This window comes from Clupea harengus, chromosome 22 (genome assembly GCF_900700415.2).
Source record: "Clupea harengus chromosome 22, Ch_v2.0.2, whole genome shotgun sequence".
NCBI classification, from domain to species: Eukaryota; Metazoa; Chordata; class Actinopteri; order Clupeiformes; family Clupeidae; genus Clupea; species Clupea harengus.
The window spans coordinates 16,507,718-16,517,990 of record NC_045173.1 but is presented as its reverse complement, the minus strand read 5'-3'; the positions used below and the strand labels follow the sequence as shown (position 1 = coordinate 16,517,990).

At 40.7% G+C, this 10,273-nt stretch overlaps 1 long non-coding RNA gene across 1 annotated transcript; it reads right to left on the bottom strand.

Moving 5' to 3' along the window:
• Positions 1–925: 925 nt before the first annotated feature.
• On the bottom strand, positions 926–2,065 carry LOC116218435. Its single transcript, XR_004162849.1, has 3 exons — positions 1,933–2,065; positions 1,637–1,815; positions 926–1,267 (listed from the first exon to the last, which is right to left on the bottom strand). It is a non-coding gene; the product is annotated as an uncharacterized LOC116218435 (long non-coding RNA).
• Positions 2,066–10,273: the final 8,208 nt, after the last annotated feature.

Here is a 10,273-nt window from a genome sequence, read left to right as displayed (position 1 = left end):
AAAAAAAACTTAAAAAGGTGGAAATCTGTCATTTTAAAACATGTTGAGCTACTTCAGTCTGAAGTGTTAATAAAGAGATTATAGTCCTTTTATGAAATAGCAATATATTGCTGTTTTGTCATTACTGAGTGATAGTTTTAGATGATAGCATATCATTTTAGGGAGAAGAAGTGGGGACTGCATTGAAATAGTACAGGCAGCAATGATGCGGTCACAATATGCTGCTGATTTTCTTGCACTTCTTTGATTATCCATCTGTAAGGCTAAGCAGTAGCATCGTACAATTGATTTATAAAATGTTAGTGCTGTTGCATAGCCTGGCACAAGTGCAAATGGGGTTGCATTGAAATCCACAAATTTCGGCAGTATCAGTGTTTAGCCCATGGACTGAAGCGATTGACTATGCCCACACTGAATAGTGCACGCATTAAGGACAGAAAGAAAGAGAGAGTGAAAGAGCTGTCAAGTAAAGAACATAGCTCTAGTGTCCTTGAGATGATCTGAGGAAGCCTGCCTGCAGATAGAAACAGTAGAGTCCAATCTCTCTTTTGTATTCTAAACATCTTTTGTGTTAAGCAGTGATGAAAGACTGAGATTGATTCAAGGCTCTGGACACCTTTTTTGTAATTAGGCTGCCTTTGTCCTGGCAAATGAGACAAAATACAATTTCAAAAGTATTATCTAGCCGCATTAAAGTCATTGTTGGAGCCACTTGTCTTGTCCTCCCAAAAGAATCTCAGTCAGTGGGTGGGTGATTTAAGTTGTGTATATGTAACCTAGTGGTAGTTAGGTCTTGGCTCTGGATGCGACTACGCCACCTGGTGACTTTCACACCAAGATATATTGTTAGGTACAATGTGTACCTTTTGATAGAGACCAGTGGGTTCTCACTCAGGTACGCTCCAGTAAAGACAGAGACGAAGTATTCAAAATAGAAGGACAATATTTATTAATACATGGCTAGATTTCGTCGAAGAATGGCGAGAGAGTTGGTAGTGGCTGCCACCAGGATAGTAAGAGGCATAGGGAGCAGCTGTTGCAGGGGGTTACCTGTCCTGGAAAAGGGGAGTGAGACCGACACGCCACCCGTGCTCTTGGTTCTTGTGCCTACTCACACACAAACACCTCTGCACACAACACACATAGGCACAGGCACTACAAACAGGTACTAAAGCAATGGTGAGGTGCACGTTACCACTCAATATGACATGCAGTGCGCGAAGAGGACTCAGATACGGTGACCTGCCCCACAGACAGCTGCAACACTCTGGGGAGGAAGGGGGAAGAGGAGTTGGGGTTAAACCAGGCAGAGTTCCAGTTTAAGAAGACGCTTATTCCAACTAGGGAGCAATGCTGGGGCAGCCAATACAACATCTAACGCTCTAGCACCGCAGGGAGGAGAGGGGACAAATAATAAAAGAAAATAGAAAGTAGTGTCAAACCAAACACACAAGCAAACAAACCATAAACTACAAAGGACAAAAACTGAAATGAAACTAAATTTCTAACAAAACAAAGCAGCAGTGGCAAATCTCCTGAAGAAGGAAATACAACGATCTGAATCTGTTATGTATATAATCATACATAGTAAACATGTATTTATGACAGATCAAGACATTACATTGTCTCACGTTACCTTCATGCAGCACTGACAGAACAAACACTGACAATTTGCTCTCTGGCGTCTCACAACCAAAACCTCGACCAGTCTTCTCAATGTACCACAGCGGGGTGTTCTCGCTCAGTGTCGTCCGACCAAAACCTTCAGTAGCGAACTCGCACGCTACCCGGAAGCGTTTGGTGAATTGTCAACACCTGTTGCCAGACAGTAAACTTAAGAAACGTATGGTCACACCGCTACACAGTAACCTTAAGATACTTATGGTCATACAGCTAGGCGCCAACAGTGGAAATACCCAACACAGCACATACCTTTTAGAAGCAACAGCATGGAGAGAAAGAATGTAGAAACCCAGCAACAGGTAGGTGCTAGCGGGTGAGCCTTTAATATAGGTGCATACATTTTGTGCTAATGAATGTACCTCCACCGAGTGCTACTTGGGGGCGTGGCAGAGCAAGACAGGATCTACGGTGGCTGCTGGTTGACAGGACCATGATTCTGCCGGTTACACATAGGTGTTGGCTCATGGTCGCTACACGTGGAGACATAATCAGGTCTTAAAATCAGCATGATTGTTTGAGAAAAAACAAGTTGAGTTTAACTCTTTGCTGGTTAATGACAGAGACAATAGAATTTATTTTGTGCAAGAGCGGCAGAAAAGAGACACCAGACACATACAAACCCTACTGTCAAATGGGGCAAAGAGCTGGATTGTAGTTTGCTGGCTGATGTCAGAAGGCAGGTTCCACAGTATATTGTTGTGACTAATAAGAGACCAGACATGTTGTTGTATTCTGACTGCAAGTGCATTGTTTACTTCATTGAGTTAGCAATTCCCTTTGAAGATGTGATTGAGAAAGCCTTGGAGAGGAAGAAGCTGAAGTATGCGGAGCTGGGGGCAGAAGCAAGGAAACGAAGTTGGCAAGAACACACAAGACCTGTGGAGATAGGTGTTAGAGGCTTTGTAGCCAAATCAACCACAACACATTTTGATTTTGATTTTCGAGGACGGTCACTCAAAGGAGCTTTAAAGGACTTATGGCTGTGGCGCTCTCAGACTTCTTTCTTTCATTTTTGCAAGGTGTTTCCGGCCCGGAACACAGAACTACATTGTGCATATTCTGGATGGCTAGTGGGGAAGACACAGATGTGCATCTGTCCTTCACATGACCATATGCTATCAAAATGAATTTGAGGATGGTACCAAAACTAGTTGCCTATAAAACTATTCCTCAAAAAGTGTCAAATTGTTGCATAGTGTTACTTTAAGGTTCAGAGTTAATAATGATATACCATAGTCAATAATTCAATGCATCTTATATATAGTTGTAATTGCTGTTTTATTTGGACTTAGGCTAGAATGTAAGCATTTCTGTCTTAAAGTAATAAACAATTCACTAATTTCAGGATACAATCCAAAATCATTCAAAATAGCATTGATCAAACCATCTGGTAACACATTGGTTTAGGGAATATTTATTAACCATTAACACAGAACTAATCTGTGTCTGTATAAATCCAAATAAAGTGTGCACGAAGCATCATTGATCATTTATTAGGCCTGTGTTCGCCAATTTCGTGTTCTCACTGAATATATAATTTATTCTTGGAACATCCTTAATAATCAACTAGTTGGTATCAACCTAAGCTTACTGTTATATAATGAGAATAAAAATAGAAAATAACTGTCTGAATATGTTACTTATAGGGACAGAATAATTGTAGAATAGGTGCTCCTACTGACAAACAATATCTCATTGCTCAATGCAATTGCACAGCAGGTCCAAGAACTGGTAATTGTACTCACCTAGGCTGCTATTGGTAACGTCTTAAGCCTCTAAAAACCCACACTGAAAAAGGCCAACATGAAGAAACAGACAAGATTGTAATTTAGAAAACACATCAGAATAAACCAAAAAACATCCAAAAGTTAATTTCAATACAAGTGTTTCAATGCCAATTTTCTGTTTAGTTTTTTCTAATCAATGCCGATTTAGTTTTATTCTGTTTTAGCTCCATAAATACAGGCCAAATAAATGATAAATGGTGCTTAATGCAGACCTTATTGGACACTAATATTTATGGCTAACATTTGTTCCCTAAAGTAAAGTGTTACCAATCTCTCAAAAAACCTAACCTTCATCCCGATAACCTGGCTAATTATAGGCCTATATTCAACCCCCCCTTCTTGTCAAAAATACTCAAAAAAGTAATAGCAAAGTAACTCACCTTCTTTCTACATAAAAACAATATCATGGGTGCATTTCAATACTGGTTCTTTTAAACCTTAGTGTTGCTTTTGACACTATAGATCATCATATCTTGCTACAGAGACTCAGACATCATGTTGGTATCAAAGGCTGTGCCATATCCTGGTTTAGGTCTTTCTTTTTTTATGACTGTTGTCAGTTTGTTCATGTGCACAATGAGCCATCCAATCACACCAGAGTAAGTCATGGAGTTCCCCAAGGCTCTGTGCTTGGACCCTTGCTCTTCTCTTTGCACATACTACCCTTAGGTGCTGTCATAAGGAAGCATTGCATTCACTTCCATTGCTATGCTGATGACACCCAAATTGACCTATCCATGAAACCCAACAAAATTGTACAAATACCTAAGCATGGATCCTTAATTCAAATAAAACTAAGGTTATGTTTACAGGCGCTAAACAATTGAGAATTACATTATCCAGCCATCTACCCACACTCAATGAAATCTTATATCCAACACTAGCATCACAATTCCCAGTGTAATTATCAACCAAGACCTCTAACTTGACCCACACATAAAACTGATCTCATCCATTCAATATTACCAAAATCTGAAAAGTCCCATCCCTCCAAGATGCAAAAATACTAATCCACAGTTTTATTATGTCACGTCTAGAGTACTTCTGTCAGGATGTAGAAACAACTTAATAAAGAGCCTCCAACTTATACAAAACGCGCTGCTGCTCACACACTTACTAGAACTAACAAATATGAACATATATTACCTTGATTTGTCACTGGCTCCCAGTCAAAAGTAGAATTGATTTCAAAGTACACCTTTTAACATACAAAGCTCTGAACGGCTTAACTTCAATTTACCTCAAGTAATTAGTTGTCCCCTACTGCCCACCAAGACCATTTCGTTCCCAAAGTGCAGCTCTCCTAAAAATCTCTTTGAATCTCCTAGAAGCTCTTCCAAGAATAGCAAAAAGCACAATAGGAGGCAGAGACTTGTGCTATCAAGCCCCCCTCCTGTGGAATAATGTTTTGTCCTCCATCTGAGCAGTGGACACCTTTTCCATCTTTAAATCCAGACTGAAGACATTCCTCTTTAGTGTATGTAGTCATGAATAATGCATCAAAACCCAGCACCCGTCGCCACATCCTTCATAATTCTTGTCAGCCAGGTTGTTGTGTTTATCAGGGCCACAGACAGCGCATGTTGTACTGTGTAGGAGGGCCTTTAAGGATCCTGGGTACAGTATGCAGCATGTGTTGCGTCTGTCGCCAGCCAGTTGTGCGCTGTTGTTGTATCCTAACACCCTTGCTATCCTGTATAAAAAAAATTCCCATGCACCATATCAGCCAACCATAACTAAATATAACTCAACAAAAATAAACACAAACAAAATTCCCCCAAACCATGCCGGGCAGCAACTCCCTCTGCCTCTTCATCTCCTTCTATATCATATTACTTTAAGGCATTAATACTGACCATATCACCTACTGGTAATTGTTTACCTACATTTATCTCTTTATCTGAGTAACAAATTCATGATTACTAACCAAATTTTCTATCTCTTGCAGCGAATCTGCTAATGCCGATGGTTGTAAAAACATTGTTGCTCGTCACCATAACCATTAAGTTCATATACACATATGAGGCATCCGAGCTCTGCCGATTCACTTCATCTCTTTTCTTCCCCTCCTAGGCTAGACTGTCTCTGCTGTGGGATGCTCTGCCTACACCTTCCAATCCCCAACACTCTGTCATGCATTATTTGCACTCCACTCATTAACATCTACATATTTCGTGCTAGCCTATTTACCCGTAATGTAAGAAAGTGCCACCATCGACAGAGTTTCTGTTCCATTGATCTATTTACTCTTGCAATAGTAACCGTATACCCTTAAACCTATACCCACTAAGCTGTTCTACAATACTTGAATGCATCTTATATTTGCATGTTTTGTGTACATTTACCACATTATCCTGATATGATTCTCTCCCCTCCTATTCTCCTCCCTTACCTTTGTTATATGGCACTATATAAATGAAATAAAATGTAATTGAATTGAATGAATCTGGTTTATTCTAGGGATAGTACCACTAGAGTTTTTCATGGCTGTAGTGTTGTCACAGGCTGCTTTACTCCCAGCTTTTTTGTCCAAACTGGTGCAGGGACTGAGAGGCAGGATGTTGCTCAAGCTCAGTTTGACCATTTGGACCAATTAGAGACTGAAGGCAATCCACATGTGTAATATAATGTGACAGTTCTTCTATAGCTTATCCAACCCAGGTGATAAGCCAGGCACCTAAGGTCTTACATCGCTCTTCTTCATCTGTTAAGCTTTGGTTTGGAACTAATCCTAGCCATGCTTTGCTGTAGCTCCACTTATGTACCTAGTAATATGACTCTTGTTAATCATTTCTGCAGAGGCAAAAGTGGATCAGAGCATCACAATTTATTTCTCAGCTGCAAGTTATTAAATCAGTTACACGTTCAGACTACACTTAAGTGAATAATCTAAAGTCGCAAGAAACTTAAAGAAAAATATAAGTAATATTGAAAGGGCATGAACATCTCCCCTTAAATACCCAGTCCAGGTAATGACATGACACATGTAGGGTAATCGATGACTAAATGGAATTTTGCCAGTGTTTGCACAAGACCATTCAGATGACACCACACATGACAAAGACATCATCTTGCAATGTCATACAATCGTGAATACCATTATCCTGCTCTTGGTTTTGACCCTTGTGTGGTGGAGCACTGGAGAGTAACGGGGATAGAAGACAGGGATAAGATTGTCAGGAGGTGTGTGAGATCTGTCAGCCCACTGGGGTAGGGTTGGCAAGGAAATAACCTGAAATTATAATCACGTTCTGGAAACAACTGACCCATATCTGCTTACGGCAAAACCCTCTGTGCTTTGCAATCCATAGGTTATCAGTCCTAAACTTACAGCCTCACAGATACGACTCTGAAGACACATATGTTGAGTTATCATTCGGTATCACTGAGGCTAGGTTTTCTTTCGGTACAGTGTGTGAAGACGTACTGGTCCGATAGGACTCATAGGAAGCATTGCTTGGGAAACATGGCTTCTGCAATATTCCCATCTACAGCAGATACCTTTAAGAACAGTATGTTGTCTTTGGCTCTGCATTATCCTACAGATATCCAATACATTCCATTTATAAATAATTGATCTAATACATCTAATACTTTACATTCATAAACTATTTTACTATGATGATGCATCATGGAAATTCATAGAGAAAGTTTATGGACATTATTCTGTCAGCCTGTTCTTTCTGTGCTGAATGGGCACTATCTCAACAAGCTGCTATATTTTTCCATGGAGTGCATGATTCATGTAAGTGCAATGCCCCATGAAAATCAATAGCCTTGTGGTTAAGCTGGCCCCTATACTTTGTGTAGAAGAGGCAGACATTCCCAGGCTTACTATAGAGAGTGCATTAAATTGCAGATGCTACTCCCAACTTTTTTGATTGGCCTTCATAAACAATCAACAAACCATCTGTTGGTACTCTGATGACACTGAGGAATGCTAATGGCCTGAGACTTTGGTTGCCGGGTTAGAGTCAGAGTTGGCTTACAGTTGAAAAGTAGTCGAGAGTCAGGTGCAGTTGACAGTCACATTAAAAGTTTGTGGGATATGTGTTAAATAATCACTGGTAGTTTATTGTCCTACACACCCATTCAACACACATTCAAATAAAGTTTTACCAACCCAAACGACCAGGTGTTTGTGAGGTGCTGTAAACCTCCTGTCCCATCTGAACAAAAGCTTCACAGGATGATGAGAGACCCAGACATGCAAGGCCAATGCTACAGGGAGCCCCTCTCAGCAGCCCAACTATGACAACTATGACATAGTAACTATCACTCATTCAGTTTTTAGAAAAATGTTGTTTTGCCAGGTCAAGATTGTTGTGGACAATTGAGACTGGCCAGACACGGTCTCACATTTCACTAACTCAACCATCAACACATTCACAAGTTATTTCTTGTTGCATATCTTCATCTAATTCCCTTTTCAGATGTAGTTCCTCTCCCAATGTCCCTTTAGTGACCCATACTGGTCAGACCCTCTGTAGCAGGAACATGACCATGCACCTTTCAGAAGCCTCCTTAAAATGTCTCTGGTAATATAAAGAATCTTACTTTAAAACTGCCATCAAACTGACAAACTGACAAATTAAAGAAGTTATTTTTCAATATGCTGCTTAATTTAAAAGACTTATGCGTTTCGACTACTGTCTTAAAAAGCAGCATATTGTGTGCAATTCAAGTGTGCAATCGTGTCAGTTTGACAGCCCATTTTTTAGTTGCGCCTACATCTTAAAGAAGAAAGACAAGAGGTTTTGATGCGTTAATTACAGGATTCACCAGAGTACACTGAAAACAGTAATCAATCATAACACAAAAAGAAGATTGGAAACAGAACAGCATCCCATCTCTAATCAGTGACACTGGTCTTTAAAACAAATCATCCCTGAAGTATTGTTGTTTAGGCATTTTTATGGAAATGTCTATGAATGGAAAAGCATATTGATTCATCAGAGCTTAGACAATGGGCTGTGAATCAAAGCGGATCAAACTCTTAACCTTGAGCGGTAATGTGATGTCCTGGAATGCCCTGAATGCCATTGATCTTATTGTTGCTCCAGGGGCTCTGCTATCCCAAATCCATAGTCGTTTCGCAAACAAACGAAACGGTGATGGCACTCTCACTAGTGATGCGGCTCAAAACAAACAAAGCTGGTGAGAGATAAACCATGCGAATGAGAAACGGGATGAGTAAGTACTCAGGATGTTAAATGACTTCCAAACTTTGAGCAATGCAGTCAACATTCCACTAATGGGAAAGAATTTATTTTGATCCACTCTAAATTGATGTGGCTTATGATTCACGCTTCACGTCTGAATCCATACAAGAGGCAATATACAATTTGTCATGGTTTTATCTATCTTATGATTTCTTCTCCACATATTTAGCCATTGACCTGTCTGCCAAGACGTACAAGCAAAGATTGGCATACTGTCTATCCTGATATGTTTGTCTAGCGAAAAGCCCTGGTCCTCTAGAGGCTAGTTAAGGATGGTCTGGTTCTGGTACCTGCAGGATGATTTGTGTCTTCATCCCTTTTGTCCATTTATCGTTGTTCATTCTTCATCCAACTATTTACCGTGCATACCTATTTTCTCTGGAGTGGTGTCTGTCTTCCAGACCTGGTCTTCTGGAGGCTAGTCAAGGATTAGCTGGTTCACATCTGCAGATTAATATGTTTCTCCATTTGTCCATCATATTCATTGTGTATTCCTTCAGCTGTTTCTTTGTATATCAAAATGTTCTGGATTTAACTGTATATCTCAGCACTAGTTCTGGTACTCCTGGGCTGGTTTATCAGTGTCTGGTTTACAACTACAGGCTAACACGTGCTTCCATCTTATTCATTTGTCAGTCATTTATGATTAATTCATCATTCATTTAGCCCGCCATGTACCCTCATACTCTGACAGTCATGCATTGTTCTTACATCCATTTTGTTCATCAATAGTTCATTATTCATCCAGCTATTTATCTGTCCAGAAATGCTTTCACACCCTGACATTCTACCTTTGTATAGCTGTGTGCCCTGGCATGTTTGTGTGTGCTCCAGCCCTGGCCCTCTCGAGGCCGGTTGAGGATTGCTGGGTTCACACATGCGGGCTGACGTGCTCTTCAGAGCTCACTGGACCAGAGACGAGACGAGTCCCAGCTGCCCACGCAGGCCACTGTACCCCATTAGCACACGGTCTCTAATGAACTGGACTCTGCCGCTTTGCCAGTGAGATTAATGAATGTTTTCAGCCACGAAATGACCATAATCAATAGAAGAAACAGCTCTCGCCAAGCTGTGGCAGAGGGCGAACGAAGCAGCGTGCACTGGCAATTAGCCAAGGTCAAAGGGTAAGGTATCAGCCTAATGCAGCTCCTCATGCACATCTAAAGTCTAAATGTACTACAGAACAATGACGAAGACAACTGAATGTAAATGCATCACACACTGTGATCAGGGAAAGTGATCAGTGTCACTGATCACTTGTCACTCCGCTAACGACTTTTCTAGTCCTCTGGGCGCGGCAAATATAGCGAGGGCTATACGAGGTATAGTCAAGTCTCTGGAGAGACGAATTAGGAGGGCTTTCTCCGGTCCCCTGTAGGCCTCTGGGCGCAGGAAACATAGCTAGGGAAAATATTTAACAGGGAAAGGCGGAATTTATGAAGCAGCACTATGGTTCCGACTGAGCTAAAGACCAGGCAAGGGTTTACCTACTGATACTGATCATATAAAACAATACCGTTACTGTGGTGTTTGTTCAGTTGCACTATTTGTCACAGTTGTCAGCTTACTATTGCTTCTGGA